Consider the following 24,198-nt stretch of genomic DNA (forward strand, 5'->3'; position numbering starts at 1 on the left):
TTGATTTGGAAATCAATTTTTATTGTTGAAATCTCCTCTAATCAGGAATATTCCAAAACACAGCTAATGTCAACAGTTTAAGAAGGAACAAACAGTATTAAGAAGGCTGAAAGAAAAAAAAAATAGAGCTATTTAATGAGAATTCATTCTATACATCTTTCCAAGACATACCAAAGCTTCCTTCAGGCTACAACTAAATGATTCACCCTAGAGTATCCCAGGTATATACAGATCTTTTCAAAAAGATTTTCTAAAGACATATGCTACTTACAAACTGTGTCCCACAATTTATCACCTAAAGTTTATTGTTATTTAATTATTTCTCATTTATGAATCTTTTCTTTTTCATCAAATCTTGAGCTCTGTTATAGGAAGAGGCCATGCCTTATTGTAGTTAGGAATCCTACAATACATTTAGCTAAATAGCTTAGTACTTTAATAAACATCCAATATATATTTATTTTATTTATAGCTTTGAATGATTTTCTATGTTTTTAAGTATATGCTTACCTAATTCCCTAGGATAGGAAGAGTCAACTCTAATTTCTTCCTTCACCTAGTACCATTCAGAATAGTGGATATACACTGAGAATTACAGAAATACATAGACTTACTGAGGAAACCTGATACTACCTAGTGAGAACAGTTTCAGCTATGCTTACTCCTAGCTGTGCCAGGCCACAAAGATTTCCCAGATCTCATGAATTAGAGGAGGTAATGTCACCTCATTTTTCTAGTAAGAATATATGAGAGTATTTAAATTAGCTTATCTCTCTGCAATAAAAAGAATAATTTTCACTAATAAGTATTCAGTAGTAGGTCTTCCTGAGCTAAATCATGAGAAGATGTACTAGTGAGGATTTTTTTATTAGTCAAAACATTTTTTTTTACATATAGCTTAGTATATACAATACCCCCAAATTCACAATCTTATTTAAAGCTAATGTCAGTTTACTACCACATTGTCTGATATATTCCAAAGTTTTCCAATGAGCTATTTGACCTCCTATAGACTGAAAATCATTAGATTTAAATTATTTAATGCCAAGGAAGAAAGTCATCTTTTTCTCCTTCTTATGTCTTTGTTTCACAAAACTATTATCAGAGAGGCCATGCAAACAACTAAAAACAAAAAATTACATGGTGTAGTTAATTGAAAAAATGCTTTTGCTGCACACAGAAATTGACACTAAGTGCTGTATTAGCAGGAAATCAGTGATTTACAATTGACATTGCACAGGAAATCGTTTAGTGTCAATTGATATTAAATGGGCAAAATTGTACTGAATTAGTACAAAATAATTTGGTGGAAAGAAATGTGCTTTCATCAGGTGACTTGGTATTAAGTGGACTCAAATGTAATATGCTTTAGAGGTCACTAGTCAATAAAAATTAGGGCATGCTATCCAACCCTGAGTACATCAGACTGGTTGCTTTTAACATCCTTATCAAAAGATAAGAGTGTCATATTTTCAGGACAAAACTGTCTTCCTATGAGTTTTAAGGGAAGTGGGAAAATTTAAATTGTTTGAATGAGTTAAACAGTGGTAAGAATCATGACTTCTTTGGCCTATTTAGTAGTTCCATTGCTTTAAAAGCAAAATAATATATATTAATACATTGTAGAATTTTTAGCATCAAATAAAAGGCAAAATAATAGCATCTGTTTTATGTAATATGGTGCAGACTGAATACTCTCCATAAAATGGCCTTGACAGTGAGCACACAATAAATTATTGGTTGAATGGGTGATATCATTGGTTATTATGAACAAATCACTTAAAGGCCCTTAGAGGAACCAACCTTTTTAAATCTGAGTAATGGGGAAAGGAAAGTGTGTAGATGCAGGAGATAATGGGGAGGAGGAAAAGGCAGGAGAAGATATGTTATACAGTCACTACAAAGAGAGCAAAGTACATAAAATATTTTAGGTATTTTCTGGGAGTAAGAATGTGAATGTCTGAGATTTTAAAAACTATCACATCACTTGTGTTAGTGATACAAAAAACAGTTAGGGGGTAATAGCATACACAGAACTTTCTGCTCAATCACAAAAAATACGCTTTCTTCTCAAGTGCACACAGGACATTTTCCAATATAGATCATACATTTGGTCACAAGTTAAGTCTCAATAGATTTAAGAAGACAGATACTATACAGAGTATCTTATTCTATGAGGAAAAAATAGTCTTTTCAATCAAAGATGCTAGGAAAACTGGATATCCATACACAAAAGAATGAGGCTGGACCCTTACCTAACACCATATACAAAAATTAACTCAAAATGGATCCAAGACATAGATGCAAGATTTAAAACTATAAAACTCTTAGAAGAAAACACAAGATAAAACTTTCACAATATTGGATTTCGCAGTGATTTCTGGTATAAGACACCAAACGCAATAAAAGAAAAAGTAGACAAAGTGAACTTCATGGAAAAAAATTAAAATTTATGCATCAAAAGGTACAATCAACAGATTAAAAAAAGTACTCACTCATTCTCTCTGAATGAGAGAAAATATCTGCAAATTATGTACCTGATAAGGGATTAATATCTAAAATACATAAAGAACACTTAAAACTCAACAACAACAACAAAAAAACAACCTGATTGAAAAATAGGCAAAGGGCTTGAATAGACATTTCTCAAAAGAATATATAAAAATGCCAACACATGAAAAAGATGTTTAACATCGTTAATCATTAAGGAAATGCAAGTCACGATGATGAGATACCACTTTACTTCAATTAGGGTGGCTACAAGAAAGAAAGAGAAAGAGAAAAAGAGAAAAAGGAAGGAAGGAAGGAAGATGGGTGGGTGAAGGGAGGGAGGAAGAAAGAAAGAAAGGGAGGGAGGGGGAAAAAGAAACAAAAAGAAAAAGAGAAAGATAAGAGGAAGGAAGGGAGGGAGGAGGGAGAGAAAGAGAGAAAGAATGAATGAAAGAAAGAAAGGAAGAAAGAAAGAAGAAAAGAGAACAGAACAGAAAAGAAAAGAAAACAGTGTTGACAAGGATGTGGAGAAATTAGAACCCCTGCACACGACTGGTGGGAAAACAAAATGTTACAACCACTGTGGAAAGCAGAACATCAGTTCCTCAAAAAACTAAAATAGAATTACCATATGATCCAGCATGGAAAGCCAGATCTCAAAGAGAGATATGTATACTCATGTTCATAGCATCATTATTCACAATAACAAAAACAGAGAAGCAACCTAAGTGTCCATGATTGGATGAATGGATAAGTTAAATTTGGTACATGCATATAATGCAATCTTATTCAGCCTTAAAAAGGAAGGATATTCTCACATATGTTACATCATGGATGAACCTTAAGGATATTATGCTAAGTGAAATAAGTCAATCACAAAAAGATAAATACTGTATGACTCCCCTCATGTAAGATACATAGAGTAGTCAAAATCAAAATGGTTGGTTTCCAGAAGCTAGGGGGAGAGGGGAATGGGAAGCTATTGCTTAACTGGTATAGAGTTACAGTTTTTCAAGATGAAAAGAGTTCTGGAGATGAATGGTGGTGTTGGTAGCACAACAAAAGGTTAAGGTGGTAAATATGTTACAAGTATTTTACCACAGTTTTTAAAGTGGGAAAAAATGGTAGCAAAGCTCTGTAGCTTTTCACTTGCTATTTCCAAAGGGAAAGAAAACTGCGGAGAACTCACACTGCTATACATCAGATGGAAGAAATAGTAGTAATTTTCTTTTTCTAATTTGGCCAAGAGAATGAAAAAAATATCCTCTGAAAAAACCAGAAGACCTCAGAGAATTTATCATGAAGCATAAATAAATAAACAAACAAACAAAGAACATTCTATAGAATTAACAGCAAGTAAACCAAAACAAAACTCAGCTTCATCCTCAAAGGAAGTGTACAAGAAAAGAGAAGTGCATTTAGGATAATCTTAAAGAGATGCAAGTTACTGATTCAAATGCATGACACAAAGAGAAATCTGACTGAATAGTAATACAGTTATGATAATTATTCATTGAGCTCTTACTAATGGCAAACACAATGTTCAACATTCTTTATAAAATATTACAATTCTTTCTCTTATGATGAAATCTGGTGATTTTAGGAAAAAAGATCATGAGATCAAGAAAACTGACAAAAGTGGTTGTTAAAACTGAATCAGAAACAAGATAGAGGATCATAGGGGAAGGGAGGGAAAAATGAAACAAGATGAAACCGGAGAGGGAGACAAACCATAGAGACTCTTAATCTCAGGAAACTGGGTTGCTGGAGGGGAAGCGGGGTGGGAGGGATGGCATGGCTGGGTGATGGACATTGGGAATGGAATGTGCTACGGTGAGTGCTGTGAATTGTGTAAGACCGATGAATCAGAGACCTGTACCCTTGAAAAAATACATTATATGTTAATTAAAAAAAAAAAAAGAACCTACATCTATCTGAAGCCAAAGCAAATGATTTTAACTAGGTAAAGAGAACTTCTCGTGGTAGTTTAAAATAAAAATCCTCTTGCAAGAACACCTGAAGCTGAAGTGTTAAAGAACACCTGGAGCTGAGCTGCATACAAGCCTTAAATCCTTGTATAAATACAATGGATGGCTTAATCTGGAATGAGTTGGGAAGTTTAAGCAGTGATTAATAGATTAGTACAAAAAACCACATAACTGTACCTCAGTGTGGCTATTCCTTTAAATTTTGCTTTGCATGCTGTTTTTTCAGATAAAGATATCCACTAGAAAACAGTTCTTCTTTGCCATCATTTTAAAGATTTTATTTATTTATTTGAGAGAAAGAGAGAGAGTAAGAGCAGCACAGGGGCCTCACATGCCTGTAAACTGGGAGAGGGGCAGAAGGTGAGGGACATAGGCAGAGGGAGAGGGACGAGCAGACTCCTTGCTGGATGGGAGCTGGTCTAAAGGCTCCATCTCATGACCCTGAGCTCATGACTTGAACTGAAATGAATGAAATGAAGAGTCAGAGGCTTAACTGACTGAGCAACCCAGGTACCCAGTCTTTGTCACTTTAATACAGAGAATTCTATTTTAATATCTAAACAGCACAAATGAGCTGAAAATTACAATTAAATTATTTTGTTATTCTAACTATAGAAAATTTAGCTATATTCAAACAATGAAATTTCTCACATGTGCCAGTACTACTTACATAGTCACACATTACCAGGTTATAGTCAAAATGTATTTTTTAAATATTTTTATTTATTTATTTGACAGAGAGAGAGATCACAAGCAGGCAGAGAGGGAGGCAGAGAGAGAGAGAGGGAGAAGCAGGCTCCCTGCTGAGCAGAGAGCCCGATGCGGGACTTGATCCCAGGACCCTGGGATCATGACCTGAACCGAAGGCAGCAGCTTAACCCACTGAGCCACCCAGGCGCCCCAAAATGTATTTTTTTGAATACATTTATAAATACATATATAGTCAATATATATATATTGACTATATATATATACACATATATTTTTAAATACATATATAGTCAAAATGTATTTTTTTAAAAAGCAGCTTTTGAGGGTTAAACTTCCAATTAAAAGACTATGTATGACAATAAATGTCATAGGTTCGAACGTACAAAGAAAATTTATGTAAGCTTTAAGGTTGGTTAACCAGCACATACTAATCAAAGATGCATTTGTTAAGAGCATGGTGGATTCCACATACCCTGCATCCTGAAGGCGCTCACAAACCCAGTTAACAATCTCCAATAACAAAACTTGTTCCTTGTGTGCATAACCCCATAAAATACTATAAGAGCAAGTCCAACACAAGAAAAAAAATGACTTGGCTCTATAGATTTTATAATAGAAAGTTAAAAAATCACAAATAGAACACACATATCCAGATGAGTAAATATACTGCACATACTTAGTAAATTATTAAATATTTAACAAAGGAACAAAAATAACATACTAATTGTTTAATGGATTAAACTCATCCCAGTGAAGTTTCCTTAATATATTTTTTGCTATGTAAGTCATATTTTTCCTTGAATTTTTATTAAAAAATCAGGTGTATCTTCCTGAAACAAGTTTATTTCTCTATGTAAAGAATTAGTCCCACCTTGGAGAAATCACAAATTTCATACAAATAGATGTTTTGATAAACTATCAACATGGTTGTTATATTAAAAAGAAAAGCTAAAAAAAAATTTAAATTAGACAGTAGTTCTAAAATCAATACTATTGACATTTGCTTAACATGTCTGCAATATAAATGCAGCAAAATCTTTTCAACAGCTTTTAACCATTTTCTTATATTTATATTTAACTCACACAATTTTCACCCTTATGTTTTTAATATATTTTTTTCTTTTTTTGCATTTTCCCTCTTTACTGAAGATCACTGGCTTCTTCTCTGACATCATTGTTAGATAACATCTCAGTGACCTGTTACTGTATCCTTGGATGGGAAGAGATAGTATCTCCAGTAAGGTCAATATGACTCAACCGTGTGATATGAACATAAAAAAAAAAAAAAAAGATTAAATCTTAAACTGTGCTAGCAGAATAACATTATCTAGAATGAGGGAGATAGCCATTCCACTCTCATCAGCAATGGTCAGATGACATGATCAATAGCGTGATACAGAATAACCCAGAATCACTATAATATCCTAAGAAAGGAGATAAGGAAGTATACAAGACTAGAATCATGGAATGGCTGAAAGAACCAAGGGTATTGAATGTTACTATTTTAGGGGCTAGGAAAATAATTAAAGTAGAACATTTTCAATGTTTAAAACTTCATATTAGATTTATTTTGCATGGTATCAAGGGAAATACTAAAATAATGGGTTGGAAATACTATTCAAAGTAAATCAGAACTTAACATCCTAACTGCCCCTAGAGTATAAGTGACTGGAGATATTTATTCAAAAAGTGGGAAGTTGGACTACAGTAACCTTAAGAGCAATTTTTCCCTATGACTCAATGATTATTCTGAAAGCTAAGAACTAAAATATTTAATCCTGCTGAGCTATACATGTTTTTCTGATGCTGCCTGAAATCTGCAGTTATCAATCTATTTTTACTAGCAAAATATTAAAAAGTTGTTCTTTCCCCAAGTTATTAAGTAGTTTATGCAAGGGAGATTGCTTTTTAAGAGTTGTGGGGGTTTTTCTACTTCAAGAAATACAGCCTGACAAAGTGCTAAACGACCCAGGGACCCTAGTGACTGAATTGGTCAGTCAGTCATTCAACAAATATGTATTCAGAGACAGATATGTGCCAAAGGCTCCAAGGTGGCAGACAAAAAGAGACAACAAGATAGGCCTCTGCTTAAAATCTATTAGGTCAAGTAGATACACAAAAATCATTTTATAAAGTACTGGCTCTTATTCCAGAAGCATGTGCTCTGGAAGCATACTGAAATGGTGTTTAACTTTCCAAGGAGAATCAGGGAGGACTTTGCAGAGGAGGCAGGATTTGAGCTGGGTTTTATAAGTTTAGGATTTCACTGGATAGTAAGGGAAGAGAACAGTATTTTAGGCAGAGGAGGCATCATGTGCTCTGAGGCATGGAAATACAGAGCATGTTTAGGAGAAATCGTAAAAAATGTGGTAAGGCTAAGATGTAAGATATAGAGTAAGGAAAAATATTTAAAAAATTGACAAAGCAGTTTATGGTTAAGTGCCTTTGGACAATACAAGGATTTGGGTTTACCTTGAATGTAAGGGGAAGATGTTTCCAGGTAGAAGGGTGACATGACCAGATTTGCATTTTAGAAAATTCATGAGCATCAGTGTGAGGAATTCATTTCCTTCAAATAGTAGTTTTTGCTTTAAAATATTTCAGGGGGAGTTGAGTCTTTCAACTATTGGCACCAGCAAGGATAAATTAATAAATACCAAAATGGCAGCATAGAGCACCCAATTCTTTATAATATCGGTTATTATTTCTGAACCTATATTTTGACTTAAATGATCCTTTTATTCAAAAATTCCATAAATGAGTGAACATGATTTAAACTGATTAGTATGATGTAGACTACCATAAAATGAATAAGAATTTTTGAAGAGTTAAAGACTATGTTGGTGCACAACAGGGAAAAGGCAATTAACTCAAGAAAGATAAAAATGTCTGGAGAAATACCTTGCACTCAATGGGCTTCTAAACATCTCTTGCAGAAGCTGCCATTTATTTTGAAGTTATAATGTATATACCACCTAAAATTTGTAAAGCAATTTCATATTACCATCTCTCTTCTCTGCCTTGATCCCCACCATGACAATATGAATAAACACTACTATTCTCATTTTATCAGGAATAAAACTGAGGCTCATAAAAATTAAATTATTTGCCCAGTTATATGTTACAGTTAATAAATGATAGTGTCAAAATCAAACTTCTAGTTTGGGATTATAGATCCAGTCCTCAGTTCACTTTATCATGCTTCACAACTGAAAAATGGTTTAAAACTATGACATGGGTAAGACAAGGAGATGAAAGAACCAAATGATTCTATGCAATTCTGTAGAAAAAAGAGAAAAAGAGAGTACAAATGCTGTAAACTAGATTGCATGCTTTTCTGAGAATCATTTTGGAAGAATTTTCATGCCAAAGAAAATGATGACCAAGCTTTTGGGTCATCAGGGAATTTACTAGAGAAGCTCTTTACAATTGGCAGGGGGAGGGAGGATGGAGTTGAAAATTTGTTGATGAGATAATTAGCAAAACACATAAATGATTTGTAACTTAGGACCAAAAAAACTTCAAATGACTATAAATTCCTTATGGAGAAATCAGTTCTCCTTGTCTCATGTCATCATACCTTTAAATTTATGTGCAAAAATTTGAACAGTTAATAGTAAAATTGTATATTTAGTAGAGTAGAAGGTCTCTTTCCCTCTATTTTCTATGGGGGAAAAGCTATAATAACTCATCCTGGATTATGAAAATAAAGAGTTCTTTCTTTTCTCAGAGAGTTTATTCCAGCAATAAGAAGTAACTATTTTGGAACATTTGAAAAATGTCCATGAGATCTGCATCAGGAAGCTATCTATACCTTTCCATGCTTTATCATCATACTCCATTTTTACAACTGAACTACAACAAAAAGTTATGCAAAGAAGAATAGAGATCAATATATTTTATCATAAGTGTTGTAATCCAAAGTTAAATCTAACCTTTTGGTTTTAACATGAAAGGAGAAAATAATTAACTGAAGACATTTCATTTGAAAATTCTTCATTACCTTCTATCTCCAGAAATTCTAGTTTTCCCAGCTTTTGGCTGCATCTACCTAGGAATGTACATCCTTTTCCTTGCCTCACTCTGAAAATAGTGTTTCTATCCATAAAGTCTCATGCTAGCAACATTTCACATCTTGACTCACAAATTTTCTATGATATCACAATAAATCGGCACATCATATATGTGGTAGATTTTTAAAACAAATATTTTAACCCTAGAAATACATTCTCTGAAAGAGTTGATAACTTCCTTAAATGAAATATAAAAAAGCAGTTGGAACCAGAAGAGATCACTGACCACATCAGAATAGTTTTAAGATAATTTTACTTCACACTTGGGACGCCTGGGTGGCTCAGTGGGTTAAGCCGCTGCCTTCAGCTCAGGTCATGATCAGGGTCCTGGGACCAAGCCCCGCATCGGGCTCCTTGCTCAGCAGGGAGCCTGCTTCTCTCTCTGCCTCTGCCTGCCTCTCTGCCTGCTTGTGATCTCTGTCTCTCTCTCTCTGTCAAATAAATAAATAAAACCTTTTAAAAAAAAATTTACTTCACACTTTGTCTTTTATCCCTCCTCCATCATTTCTACTGCCTTGAATTCATAAGCCTTACTTCCAGGATTTACTCTCCAAGAGATTTCACATAATGTAATACTGAACTTTGGCATGTTGTTGCCAGCCAGGCTGGTTTACCTGCTTTCATTCACCATTGAGGGGAAAAAAAAAACACTTAATCCATAAAGCTGGTTTTGATTTACAGAAGTAAACAGTCACTATAAGTATCACACATACTTTTCTCTAAGATTCAGACCTTAAATCAGAAACCTAATGTGTTTCAGTTCTATTACCAGGTTAATCTAAAGGGCAAAAATAAAGAATATTTAAAAAATTTTAAATAATTTTTTAAAAAACAACTAAATCAATGACTCTTGTTCATGGACATTAATTACATTTATTACAATTGTGTGAAAAAGGGCACCAGGGTGGCTCAGTGGGTTAGGCCTCTGCTTTCAGCTCCAGTCGTGATCTTGGGATCCTGGGATAGAGCCCTACATCGGGCTCTCTGCTCAGTGGGGAGCCTGCTTCCCCCTTTTTCCCTCTGCCTGCCTCTCTCTGCCTACTTGTGATCCCTGTTGGTCAAATAAATAAACAAACAAACAAAATCTAAAAATTGTGTGAAAAATGAGTTACTTTGATCATTATTTGTATCAGTGATTTCAAATTGCGGCTAACCATAAGAATCACTTGGAACCTTTTAAAACATACTAATGCCAGAGCCCCACCCTATACTGATTAAATCTCAATTGGCAGAGCCAAGTTTAAAGCATACCTGGGATAGCATTTTGTTGGTGCTGTTGACTATTTAGCAGTTATTAAGAACACAGCCTAGGGGTGCCTTGGAGGCTCAGTGGTTAAAGCCTCTGCCTTCAGCTCAGATTATGATCCCAGGGTCCTGAGATCAAGCCCCGCATTGGGCTCTCTGCTCCATAGGGAGCCTGCTTCCTCCTCTATCTCTGCCTGCCTCTCTGCCTACTTGTAATCTCTGTCTGTCAAATAGATAAATAAAATCTTTAAAAAAAATAAAAAAGAACACAGCCTACTTTTAACTTAGAAGACTGTTTCTTCAACTCTAAAACAGGCATAATGATTATATTATGTGTATATTATGAGGGTTAAATGAAATAATGCCTATAAGGAGCCTAAACAGTGACACAATATGCATTCAAATATTTGTTGGTGCTGTTGCTGTTAGAACTCTTGCTATCTGCATGGGTATCAGGCCTATCAGTGCAAGAGAAAAGACACGGTGTTCCTGTGAATAAGAAGGAAGAATATTTTTCCAACATCAATCTTAGCATGCAGTGTGCTATACTAGAAGATGGTGGTAAAGCAGCAAATCATATTTGAGCTTCCTCTGATAGATGTTACCTTACTGAAGTATCTTCATGCCACAAACAGGATCATAAAAAGCTCTGCGGAATGCAGGGTTCAATTTTCTGGAAGAACAGATCAATCCCATTCATTCAGTCAGTCATCTTGAACATTCTTCCTCTATTTCTCTATAAAAAATTTCAACCAACCACAAAACACGTATCATATAGTCCTATTTATATACATGCATATATAAAATAAGTATACATGTTTATACATGCATATATAGAAATTTTTCTTTTGCCTATATAATTTTGTGTAGCAACTTAATTTTCTACAAGAAACACACACTATTATTAAATAAGTAAAGCCACAGTTAATGTCATTTGAATTAAACAAATAATATTTATATCCACTAAAAAATACAAAGAAACTATACTTTTCTAAAACTAAATTTCTAAAGAAGAAATTAGCACCAGGGTTTGTATTCTTAAAAAAAGTTCTGCTTTCTTATCTTAACTAAAAATCATGTTGATTTTAAGTCAGTAAGTTAAGGCTATTTAAGAACTGATACATACAACTTAATGATGCTACTTGCAATTATATGAATAGTCTTTATAGGCATTTTAAGTATTATGAAGAATTATTTCTCTCCTTTATTCATGCTTGCCAAGATAGCTTATGAATTAGCTTTCAAGAGAAACCGTTTTGAATCATGTATAACAAAACTTCACCTTGCTATGAGCAAGATTCCCTACCCCATACTCTAACAATGACACTTCCAGTCCACTATTATTATTAAAATCATTATTAAAAACATTATTATTATTATATTCATTATTAAAAACAAACACAAATCTCTATTGTTGAGTATGGGGTTTTAGTGATAAGCAGAACAAGAAGTCATCATGTACTTCTCCCTCAGATATTCTTGGCCTAAATGCCAAGAGCTGATTTAGAACCTCCAACTTGAAATTTAATTATCTGCTAGCACATACATTAGACAATATCTATTTTTCCACAATGACTTAATGTGTTGATGTAATCCAAAATCAAACAATGTGGTTTGATAAAGGTATCTTATCAACAGTTTCTTCTCCTTTGTCTTGAAGCATATTTGCCACTAACTTTAAGGTTGATTTACGAGTTTTTAAAGCAATCATGTATATTACTTGTATCTCTTTTTGCTTTGAGGACTACAATTCTGAATTAAGCTTTTGTAGTTTTGATCTTTTCACCCTTGGAAACAAAAGTCGTCAAGTTTTGTACCAGAAAGCATTAAAAAGGACAAAAAAGTTTCAATAATTCCTTTGATTATCTGACAAAGTTTGAGAGGGACAGTACTAGGAACTAGGAGGCGAGGACTGCTGATACTCATCACGAGGCTTTTCTACTTGTAATTTTAAAATACTTGTATAAAATCATCACACCGGCATGTTCACTTTTACCAGCATACACTAAATATATATTTAACATTTTTCCAGAATATTCACTATATTTATAATATTATTATGAATTATTTAAAAATTTCACCTATCCTTTTTTATTTCAGTGAACCTATTTTTAACTATTATTTTTAACTACTGATACATTTTTGTGAACTGGGAATATAACAGAAAAGTAACAACAATCTGAAAGTTTTATAAAGACATCTTAGCCAAGATATGTCCTATACTGTATCCCATTATTGAGAGATACTCTTTGCAATATGAATATGTGAACAATACATAATATGTGAATGTATATAAAAGCTTGTGAAAATATAATTTCTTATGTTGTGAAATGAATGTGAACAAATTTATTTCATTGCTTTTCTTTTTCTCTAAACTACTGAAATTCATGGGCCCCTTGATAAATTGCTAGATCCACAGGCAACAGATGAAGGAAATTCTTATAAAAGGACAAAAAGTCTAAGTCTGAGTTAGGACAGGTGATTCAGGGAAGACAGATCTTTATTGAACATTAAAAAACTAAGTAATTGAGATACTTTCAGTAGCAACCCATTCACATCATAAACAATCTTCCTTGCATTTATCTGTGACTGAGAAACAAGCTTCATCCAAATACCTTGTTATGAAACACTGAAAGAAAGCACCAGACACAATCACATTCAATGGATCTCTTCAGTAATAAAACGTAGATGCACAGTCTAGTCTAGTCTATATAAAAATGGGGTTCCTTGCTACAGAATGGCTTGTATGGTATCTGAAAAGGATCTTCTCTTGAGCAATAGCTCAAACAAGCAGAACAGAATACCACATCATAGACCTAATTTCAGAAGATTTTCTTTCCAAATATTAGTTTTATTTTTATAGCAAACTCATGCAATGTGTGTGGCACTTGAAGATACAAATCCTAACGTAAATTCCCACCTTCTAAGAGCCACACACTTCAGTCACAGTACCATGAATTCTTTAAATATACTGCAAAATGGGAGGCCAAGAGGGTATGATAGCAGAACCAAGAGCAAAGAAGACTGTAGATATGACGTGGGGGTTCTTTCAAAACCAACAGGTACTTTCCTACTCCTTGGTATTACTTTTCATCAATTCTTTTCTTCATTTTTTTTTCTACTGAAGTATTGATACAATGTTTGAATTGTTAATAAACTTATTTCTACTCAACTAATGGAACACTGTAAAAGGTTCTACTTTGGGGGAAAAAAGACAGGGAGTTGATCTATAGACAGGTAGTGGAAAAATGTAACATGGAGAAGCTACCTACTACTCTTCTCTTGCTGAGTTTGCTCACTCTATACATACTGCAACTAAAATTGCTTTAGAAAGAAACATACTAAAGAGTACATACTATATCTTGTGTTTCTACTTATTAAATCCTGAGGATTTTCTGATATAAGGTTGGAATTATTGTATTTCATAGGAAACATTCAGAAAAACAGAGCATAAAGAAAAGAAAAAGAATATAGACTTATGTCAGAATGTTGTCACAATTCACTCAACACAAACATATCATGATTTAACTGGTGGTAAAGAGCTTGCTCTCATATGTAAATTTGCCTTACATATGATGGAATTGGATGTTTACAACTCTTGCTGCCTGTGCAGTTACCTGGAATTGTGGCACTTCCCTGATCCCAGAGTATCATTAGGGTATCGTTACAGTATCGTTATGGAGTTAGTTGGACAGTTAGGAAGTCAAGGCCAGGGTCCCTAACAAGAAGATATAGAGTAAGGACAGCTAAGTCAAAACAGCACTATCCTGTTTTACAGCTTAGGCAAGACCACAAGAGCATCCTCTGCAGAAGTGACTTCTGCAAAACATCCTGAGACCAAAAAAATTAACCATAAAACATTGGTCATTATCATAAGTTGAGGCAGTTAGTCTCCAAATGTCAGCCCCAAAGACTATCAGCACTTGAACAATAACCCTGTACGTGTAAGGGTGCCTGATCAAAGCCCTGATTAGCACGCCTTAGCAGCCAATCCACAAGGGGCCCACACTCAGGATATTACACTCAGGATAGATCTGCAAAAGAGCTCATAAGAACCCCTAGATTTTAAAACACCAAAATGGCAACCCTTTAGGTCTCATCCATCTCTGGGGAGCTTTGCACTATTACTCAATAAACTTTGCCTTGCTGCCCACTTCTCTTTGGCCTACTTCTTCATTCTTTGAAGCAGCATCCCCAAGAACCTAAGGTACTGAGGGAATAGAAATCCTGTAACACTGAGATCATAATGTTGGAATAAACAAAACAAATAATTATTAATAGCTGATAAAATTTTCAATATCAAATACCAATTCTCTTTTTACTTGAAGTATATCTACACACACACAGACAAAAATCCGTTATTTTTATTTCCATCCAGTTAGTCTTTATTCCTGAATTAGTTTGACTAAAAGAAAAATGTCCCCAACACAAATGTGTCCATTCTGAAACTACCTTAAGTCCTGTTATTTTTTTTATTTTTCAAAATTATGCAACCAGATTTATTAAATGGACATAAGTCAGTGAGAGCTGATATAGGGTACAGTTTCTTGCCCACCTTCTCTCCCCATTGCCTTCAATAATACGAAGCTGTTATTTTTCATTTTTTCCATCTCCTAGTTGTCCTGTATCTTTTCTAGGATCAGTGATGGAGGTAGGTAGGCAACTAGAAGGAAAGGGGCAAAATCCTTTTGCTTATCTGGGTGCTGCTTATTCAGCTCTCTCGGGTCCTTAATGATGTCCATGTGTGACATGCTTACTTATATCTTTCTCCCTGCAAGCTGCTCTTCTGGGTTCTTTAGAGGACTTTTACTGAGGACCTCTCTGCTTCATTATTAAACCTAGATACCCTCTGAGCTGCTGTTCCTGGAGCCTGATCCCACGAAACCTGTTACTGAGTCAGCCCCTAAATTTTTTTTCTGAAGTATAATTAACATACAGTGTTATATTAGGTTCAGTCATACAATACAATGATTCAATAATTCTATATATTACTCATCATGATAAGTGTACTCTTAATCCCTGACTATGGCTTAAACCCTATGCCAAAGTCAGGGCCTTGGGTTCATATGATTTATTCTGATAAATGATCATAATTGTAATATCCCAACAGAAGTATCTGTTATTTCAGGTAAAAAATAATCTTGGCTGAATTAAACCAAATGTTGAGATGACTATTACTGTGTACATTTCAAAGTAGGCATAAGCTTCACAAAATGAATCAAACTCAACAACTGTTACTATCACAGAGTTTAAGTATTAAGGACTACTGTGAAAGGTCATTCATCAGTCTGTGCTTACACACATAGGAAGTAAAACCAATAATCTGTCCTTTGTTTATAAAGATGTGACTACTTTTAAATTTTTATTTACATTTTAATTGAGCATTTCTTAAACACCTGTCTTAAAATAGTAATTTTGGATGATCTACGAAAGAATATATACTAAAGACTTCTATCTAAAAAGGGATTTATAGTAATCCATGCATGTTCTAGCTCACTTCTATAACTTCATCTTTCACATGTTCACACATTCTGGCCTGCAAACTTCACTCCTGTCACAATGAAGAGTCTGCACACCCATGAGCCTGCCACACACACAAAAAAGCCTCTGGAGTTGTTTTGTCTTTTATTTTTTATTTTTATTTATTTATTTTTTTAATTTACAAACTTTTGAACAAGCTATTTCTTCTTCCTACAATACCCTTAACATTTCCTCCTCTGGCTAATATCTACTCACCTTTTCAGGACCATTTCTCTCAGCATGTCCTATAAGAAGCCCTTCCTGGCTTGGGTTAAGTACGCATCCTATATGGCTCTATATCTCTCTGTAGTAATTTGCTTCAATAGCAATTATTATACAGTATTAAAAATATCTGATGACCTACATGCCTCTCCCTCTACACCATATATTCTCTGAGGACAGGGAGTATTTGGTGATTACTTTTATTCCTCTAGCATTTGGACAAATAGGAAGTATTGACTAAATATATCAGGATACAAGGCAAATTGTTTACTCAATGTTATTTCTCAGAAGAGAGGTTTCATATTATAAAACACATTCCCAATTAACAAAGTACTACTTGGGAAAGATATACTAGTTAGAAATGACCTCAATCAGTATTAGTTTTGGATGGTCTTACAGTTCATTCTGATAGAAAAGTTAAAAATTGAGACAAAAAAATTAATGCATTTTTAGTGTTTCTTCCTGGCAATTTAATTCACAACTCTATTACATGTCATTGTAAATAAGACTTTCAAACATCACTTAGAAAAGAAAAGAATTATATTGTTTCTTTATAGAGGTCATGATATACACTTGAGACCGTGTTATAAAAAATTCCCTAGGGCTATGCAAATGTCATTTGTGTCTTATGATGACATTTTAAGTGATACTATCAAACCTGGATTTAAAATATGCTATAACTAAACTTAAGTAAAACTGAAGACAGACTTAAGAAAACTTTGAAAAAGATGCTAATTTTAAGAATGTGAAGAATCTGAATGAAACTTCCATAAAAAAAGAATTGAACAAATAATGAGTATATTATAATATCATTTTATGTGACATTATTTTAAATTATACATATGTTCCCAAATTACCAAGTTAGATAAGTAAACATCTGTCTATTGCCTCCAAAGTTTCCCCCAAAGTTTTTTTCTTCCTTGATAAACACGGAATCCATTGACTTACAGTCAGATATCTTACTTGGGATTATCGATGGAATTTGACAAATATATGATTAAATGAGTGAATGAATGAACTAAGCTCTCTTCCATCCTCTCTTAGAAATCAAAAATGTTTCATTAACAAACAATTTATGCAAGGACAATTTATAATACATTTTACCAATTAAGACAGCAAATATGTGCATTTACATGTTGATCCTCTACATCTCACAATCATTTCTTGAATTTTATTTCACTTTCTATAATCCCTGCCATAAATATTCAAGCATGTACCATCTCACAAATATAGGCTAATTGGCATATAAATTTATGGAACTTTTCAACAAAATTTTTATGTATGGATGCTAGTTCTGATTAAAGGCTATGATAATATGTCAACTAATATGGACATATGGCTAGAATATCACTACATAGTTTTATCTACAGAAATGAGTAACAATAAAAGGGTGGTAATAAAATGAAAGCTAAAAGCTACTACAAAATTCAATTAGAACAGAAAGCTAAAGTTAATCCAAAACCATAGAAAGACAAATATTTTGTTCACATTTTATACATTGTTTATCTGCTTACTTATTGGATGAAAGAGGTTTTTATGTTCTTTATAGATTTTGGATAGTAACCCTTTATCAGATTTGTCATTTGCAAATATCTTCTCCCATTCCGTAGGTTGCCTTCTAGTTTTGATTGTTTCCCTTGCCTCTGGAAGTATGTGTAGTAAGAAGTTGTTATGGCCAATGTCAAAGAGGTTGATGCCTATGTTCTTCTCTAGGATTTTGACAGTTTCCTATCTCACACTTAGATTTTTTCACCCATTCTGAAATTATTTGTGTGTATGATGTAAGAAAGTGGTCCAGTTTCTTTCTTCTGCATATAGCTGTCCATTTTTCAACAGTTGAAGAGACTTTTTCCCACTGGATAATCTTCTCTGCTTTGTTGAAGATTAGTTGACCATATAGTTGTGGCTCCATTTCTGGGTTTTTCATTCTGTTCCATTGATCTATGTGTCTGTTATTGCGCCAGTACCATACAGTATTAATCACTAAAGCTTTGCAATACAGCATGAAGTCTAGATGTGATGCCTCCAACTTTGCCTTTCTTTTTCAAGATTGCTTTGGCTATTGAGGGTCTTTTGTGGTTCTACACAATTTTTAGGATTGTTTGTTCTAGTTCTGTGAAAAATGCTGGTGGTATTTTGATAGGAATTGCATTAAATGTGTAGATTGCTTTGGTTAATAAAGACATTTTAACAATATTTGTTCTTCTAACCCATGAGCAAGGGATGTTTTTCCATTTCTTTGTATCATAAGTGTTCTATAGTTTTCAGAGTATAGATGTTTTGTGGGTTTGGTTAGGTTTATTCCTAGCTCTCTTACGGTTTTTGGTGCAATTGTAAAATGGGATTGATTTCTTGATTTATCTTTCTGCTCCTTCATTATTGGTGTAGAAATACCACAGATTTCTGCATGTTGATTTTGTATCCTGCTACTTAACTTAATTCACGTATCAGTTCTAGCAATTTTTTGGTGGAGTCTTTCGGTTTTCTACAGAGTATCACGTTGTCTGCAAATAAGGAAAGTTTGACTTCTTCTTTGTCAATCTGGATGACTTTTATTTCTTTTTGTTGTCTGATTTCTGGGACTGGGACTTGCAGTACTGTGATAAATAATAATGGTGAGAGTGGACATCCCTGTCTTGCTCCTCAACATAGAGGAAAAGCTCTCAGTTTTTCTGACTAAGAATTATATTGGCTGTACGTCCTTCATATATGGCCTTTGTGATGTTCAAATATGTTCCCTCTATCCCTACTTTGTAGAGGGTTTTTTTTCAAGAATAGATTCTATACTTTGTCAAATGCTTTTTCTGTATCTGTTGGGAGGATCATATGGTTCTTATTGATCTGGTGTATACAGTTTTTATTGATGTGGTGTATCATACTGATTGATTTGCAAATATTGAGCCACCCTGGCGACCCAGGAATAAATCCCACTTGATCAGAGTGAATGATTTTTTTTTACTGTACTGTTGGATATGATTTGTTAGTATTTGTTTAGAATTTTTGCATCCATATTCATCAGGGATACTGGCCTGTAATTTCCTTTTTTTAATGGGGTCTTTCTCTATTTTTGGAATCAAGGTAATGCTGACCTCATAGAATGAGTTTGGTAGTTTTCCTTCCACTTTTTTTTTTTTTTAACAGTTTGAGAATAATAGGTGTTAACACTTCTTTAAATGTTTGGCAGAATTCCCCTATGAAGCCATATGGCCCTGGACTTTTGTTCGTTGTGAAATTTTTGATTACCGATTTGATTTCTTTGCTGGTTGTTGGTCTGTTCAAGTATTGTTTACTCCTGTTTCAGTTTTGGTAGTTTATATGTTTCTAGGAACTTACCCATTTCTTCCTGATTGCCCAATTTGTTGACATATAATTTTTCATAATATTCTCCTGTAATTGTTTGTATTTCCATGGTGTTGGTTGTGATCTCTCCTATCTCATTCATAATTTTATTTATTTGGGTCCTTTCTCTATTTGATAAGTATGTCTAGGGACTTTCAATTTTATTAATTTTTCAAAGAACCAGCTCCTTGTTTCACTGATCTGTTCTATGGGGGTTTTTTATTTGTTTCTATATCATTTATTTCTGCTCTAATCTTTATAATTTCCCTTCTTCTGCTGACTTTAGGCCTCATTTGTTATTTTTCTAGCTCCTTTTGGTATACAGTTAGGCTGTGTATTTGAGATTATTTTTCCTTCTTGAGGTAGGTCTATATTGCTATATACTTCCCTATTATGACTGTTTGTGCTACATCCCAGAAGTTTTGGGCCATCATGTTTTCATTTTCATTTGTTTCCTCTTTTTTAAATTTCTTCTTTAATTTCCTGATTGACTCATTCATTCTTTATTTAGCAGGATGTAAATTTTTTCTTGTGGTTGACTTCGAGTTTCACAGCATTGTGATAAAAAAAAAAAATGCATGGTATGATCTCAATCTTTCTGTACTTGTTGAGGCCTAATATTGGATCTGGTGTGTGATCTGTTCTGGAGAATGTCCCGTGGGCACTTGAAAAGAATGTGTATCCTGCTGCTTTAGGATGAAATGTTCTGAATATATCTGTTAAGTCCATCCAGTTCAATGTGTCATTCAAAGTCATTGTTTGTTAATTTTCTGCTTAGATGATCTGTCCTTTGATATAAGTGGGGTATTAAAGTTCCCTATTATTGTATTATTATCAATGACTTCCTTCCTGTTTGTTATTGTTTTATATATTTGGGTGTTTCCAAGTTGATAGAATAAATGTTTATAATTGTTAAATCTTCTTGTTTGATATACCAATTTATTATGATATAGTACCCTTCTTCATTTTTTATTACAGTATTTGCTTTAAGATCTAGTTTGTCTGATATAGGTATTGCTATTCTGGCCTTCTTTTGATATCCACTACCATGATAAATGGTTCTCTATCCCTTGCTTTCGATCTGCAGGTGTCTTTAGATCTAAACTGAATCTCTTGGAGGCAGCATATAGATAGGTCTTGTTTTGTTTTGTTTTGTTTTGTTATCCATTTTAATACCCTATGTCTTTTGAATGGAGCATTTAGTCCATTTACATGTAAAGTGATTATTGACAGATATAAACTTAGCGCCCTTTTATTACTTGTTTTGTCATTGTTTCTGAAGATTTTCTGTTTCTTTCTAGTCTTTTTCACTTTTGGTCTTTCTTTCCCACTCAAAGAGTCCCCTTTAATATCTCTTGTGGGGCTGGACGCCTGGGTGGCTCAGTTGGTTAAGCAGCTGCCTTCGGCTCAGGTCATGATCCCAGCGTCCTGGGATCAAGTCCCACATCGGGCTCCTTGCCCCGCAGGGAGCCTGTCTCTCCCTCTGACTCTGCCTGCCACTCTGCCTGTGCTCTCTCTCTCTCTCTGACAAATAAATAAATAAAATCTTTAAAAAAAAATATATCTCTTGTGGGGCTGATTTGGTGGTCACGAACTCCTTTAGTTTTTATTTGTCTGGGAAGCTCTTTATCTCTCCTATTCTGAATGATAGCCTTGCTGGATAGACCCTTGTAAGTTCGGTACTGCTTTTGTCTTGCTGCTTTTAGATTTTTTTATCTCTATATTTTGCAAACTTAACTATAACATACCTTAGTGTTGGCCTGCTTTTGTTGATTTTGATGGGAGTTCTCCCTGCCTCCTAGATTTTGGATGTCTGTTTCCTTCCCCAGATTAGAGGAGTTATCATCTATAATTTGCTCAAATAAACCTTCTGCCCCCTTTTCTATCTCTTCTTTTTCTGGGACTCCTACAATATGAATATTATTATGCTTCATGTAGTCACTGAGTTTCCTAAGTCTACATTCTAATATTTTTCCTTCCCTCTTCTTTTCAGGTTCATTATTCTCCATAATGTTATTTTCTGTATCACTTATTCACTGTCATTAAATCCAGTTGGTTTTGAATCTTGGTTATTACAATTTTCATTTTGGCATGACTAGTTTTTAGGTTCTTTATCTCTGTGGTAAGGGATTCCCCTGATGTTTTCTATTCTTTTCTCAAGCCCACCTAGTATCCTTATGATTGTTGCTTTAAATTCTGGACTAGACATAGTATTTGTATCTATTTCAATTAGATCCCTGGCCATGACCTTTTCTTGTTCTTCCTTTTGGGGTAAATTCCTCTGTCTTGGCATTTTGTCTAAGTTTCTGTCTTCTTCCGTGTGTTAGGAAAGCCTGTTAACATTCCTGCTCCTGAGAGGAATGGTTTCATGAAGAAGGTCATATACTTTTCAGAGCTTGGTGCTTTAGGAATTGTCTCTGGTGTATGCTGTGTGCATTCTGCTGTTGTGTTTTGGTTGCTCTTTTCCCCAGGTCAGTCCTCTGCAGTTCCTCCTTACCTGCAGTGGCAATGTTTGGACTTTGGCCAGAGTGTGGTGAGTTTTAACTAGGTGTACTCTGGTCTGCTGTTAAAAGAGACCTGATGCCATTTCCAGTAGAGCTGAAGCCTTTCGGAATTCTATGGTCAGTAGACATGGTGCCTGGAGAGGAGGGGAGGTGTTTGTGTTGGTCTTCTGGTGGGGGGAGTCCAGTGCCCTGGTTCTCAGGTACACTTGCCCAGAAAAGCAGCACCAGTAGAGTGCAGGGTGGCCAGGCTTGATGTAAACAGTTTAGGCTGCCACAGTTGGTGCTGTGCTGCTTACTGAAGTTAGTTTGTAGTAATGAGCAGGGGAGGGAAATGGGGCCTGCCAGCTCTTTTGTCCCCAGAGAGGCAAAGCCACCTCTCCCAGGTGCACTCCAAGAAGGGGAAACCTTCTCACCCAGTGCATCCCAGGGGATCCTCAGATCATGCCACCTGCCCTCAGGCTATCTGCCCTTCTTCTCCACAGGAGCATTGCAGTACACGTAGGGCTCTGCACCAGCCATGGCATGGACTTCCAAAACTTTAGTCTTTGAACCCTGACGGTTGTAGAAACTCTTAAAAATCAGTCCCTCTCATTTTCCCAGTGAATGGCTTTGAGAAAGTGTTTTCTCAAAGAGGAGGAGAGTGCTCCTCTCTCTCTCTCTCTGTCTCTCCTGCATGTGTCTCTGCAATGAGGGCTTCCTCCTCTCTGCAGCACTTGCAATCCATTTCTCTCCCAAACCATGCCTCCACAACTCCTACCCTCTATGATGTGGCCTCTTCTCTCTCTCTAGTTGTGTGGTTTGCTCTGTCAGTCCTCAAATTGATTTCTTGAGTATTCAAAATGATTTGATATTTATCTAGTTGTGTTTGAGGGACAAGGCAAGCATAGGGTCCTCCTACTACTCTACCACCTCAGCCCTTCCCACCTTTCTCTATGCTCTTTATTTCTAAATTCGTTCTGCTCTGTATAAACAGTATATTTGTATCATTAAAAATTTGTTAAGACATGCTTTAAGGCCCAATATATGATCATCTTGGTGAATGTTCCATGTGTACCTCAAAAGAATGTGTATTTTGCTATGGCAGGATGTAAGATTCTATAAATGGTGATTAAACCAAATTGGTTGAGAGTGTTATTTAAGTCTTTTACATTTTTACTGGGATTTTTCTATATTTATTCTATCAATTATTGAGAAATGTGTTTAAATCTCCAAGTATAATTATCCATTTTTCTCTCATTTTTATTAGTTTTATCCTTCTTTTATTTTGAAGTTGTTATTAGACACATACATTTTTAGGATACATATATCCTCTTTATCTATGGCAATATTCTTTGTCCTGAAAAGTACTTTTTTCTGTTATTAATATAGCTACTCCAGCTTTCTTATGATTAATGCTTGCTTGGTATAACTTTTCCCATCCTTTCATTTTTAATCTATGTCTGTTTTTCCATTTAATATAGTAATCTTATAAACAGCATATAGTTGTTTATTTTTCATCTAGTCTGACTACCTCTGTCTTTTAATTAACTGTTTAAAGCATTTAATGATATTTAATTGACATGGGTGAACTGATTAATTCACTTCAGAATTTTGCCAGAGATAAAGTTAACTCTGTCGATTACAGAATTTATCTTTATTTTAAGATTTTACACAATTCCTTATATCTGGTATTTTATACCTTCCAACTTTCCAAATGTGATCATATCTAGAATTCATGAATTTCAGTGTAAAAAGCATAGCCTTCAGAGAAAAATCCTTTGATTTGGATTCCCAGTGCTTTGATGGATAGCTATGAGTTGAAAAATTTATTTAATTTCAGTGAACAATGTCTATAAATGGAGGTAACAGTGTCTTCTTAGGTATAGTGGATAATAAATGAGAGTTAATATAAAGGTATGACCTAGCGTCTACTATTCAAGTAGTAGTGGCTACTTCTCAGGATCACTATAAGGATTTAGTGAAAATATATGTTAACAACACTTTGAAAAACACATTATATAAATATGCAGGGTGCTTTTTTTCCCCCCAAAATTATGGTTAATACTATCATTCTGGAATAGAATTTGCCAAACCCTAAGGACTTTAATTTTAATTTACCAAAATAGC

The 24,198-nt window shown here is 34.5% G+C and overlaps 1 protein-coding gene across 18 annotated transcripts in view; it reads right to left on the reverse strand.

Annotated features, from left to right (window-relative positions):
* The window catches only part of ZBTB20 (zinc finger and BTB domain containing 20), a 789,640-nt gene that overhangs the window by 685,249 nt on the left and 80,193 nt on the right, over positions 1-24,198 (reverse strand). For 9 of the 18 annotated variants that reach the window (XM_045088064.1, XM_045088061.1, XM_045088069.1 and 6 more), the window contains one exon: positions 11,113-11,243. The exons of 7 other annotated variants lie outside the window; for them this stretch is intronic. The gene's annotated coding sequence lies outside the window, so the exon portion shown is untranslated. The remainder of the gene's footprint in view (positions 1-11,112; positions 11,244-24,198) is intronic. 2 more of the 18 variants (XM_004761398.3, XM_004761400.3) reach the window with 1 other exon arrangement.

This window comes from Mustela putorius, unplaced genomic scaffold (assembly GCF_011764305.1).
Source record: "Mustela putorius furo isolate JIRA1106 unplaced genomic scaffold, ASM1176430v1.1 tig00003834_pilon_pilon_pilon, whole genome shotgun sequence".
NCBI classification, from domain to species: Eukaryota; Metazoa; Chordata; class Mammalia; order Carnivora; family Mustelidae; genus Mustela; species Mustela putorius.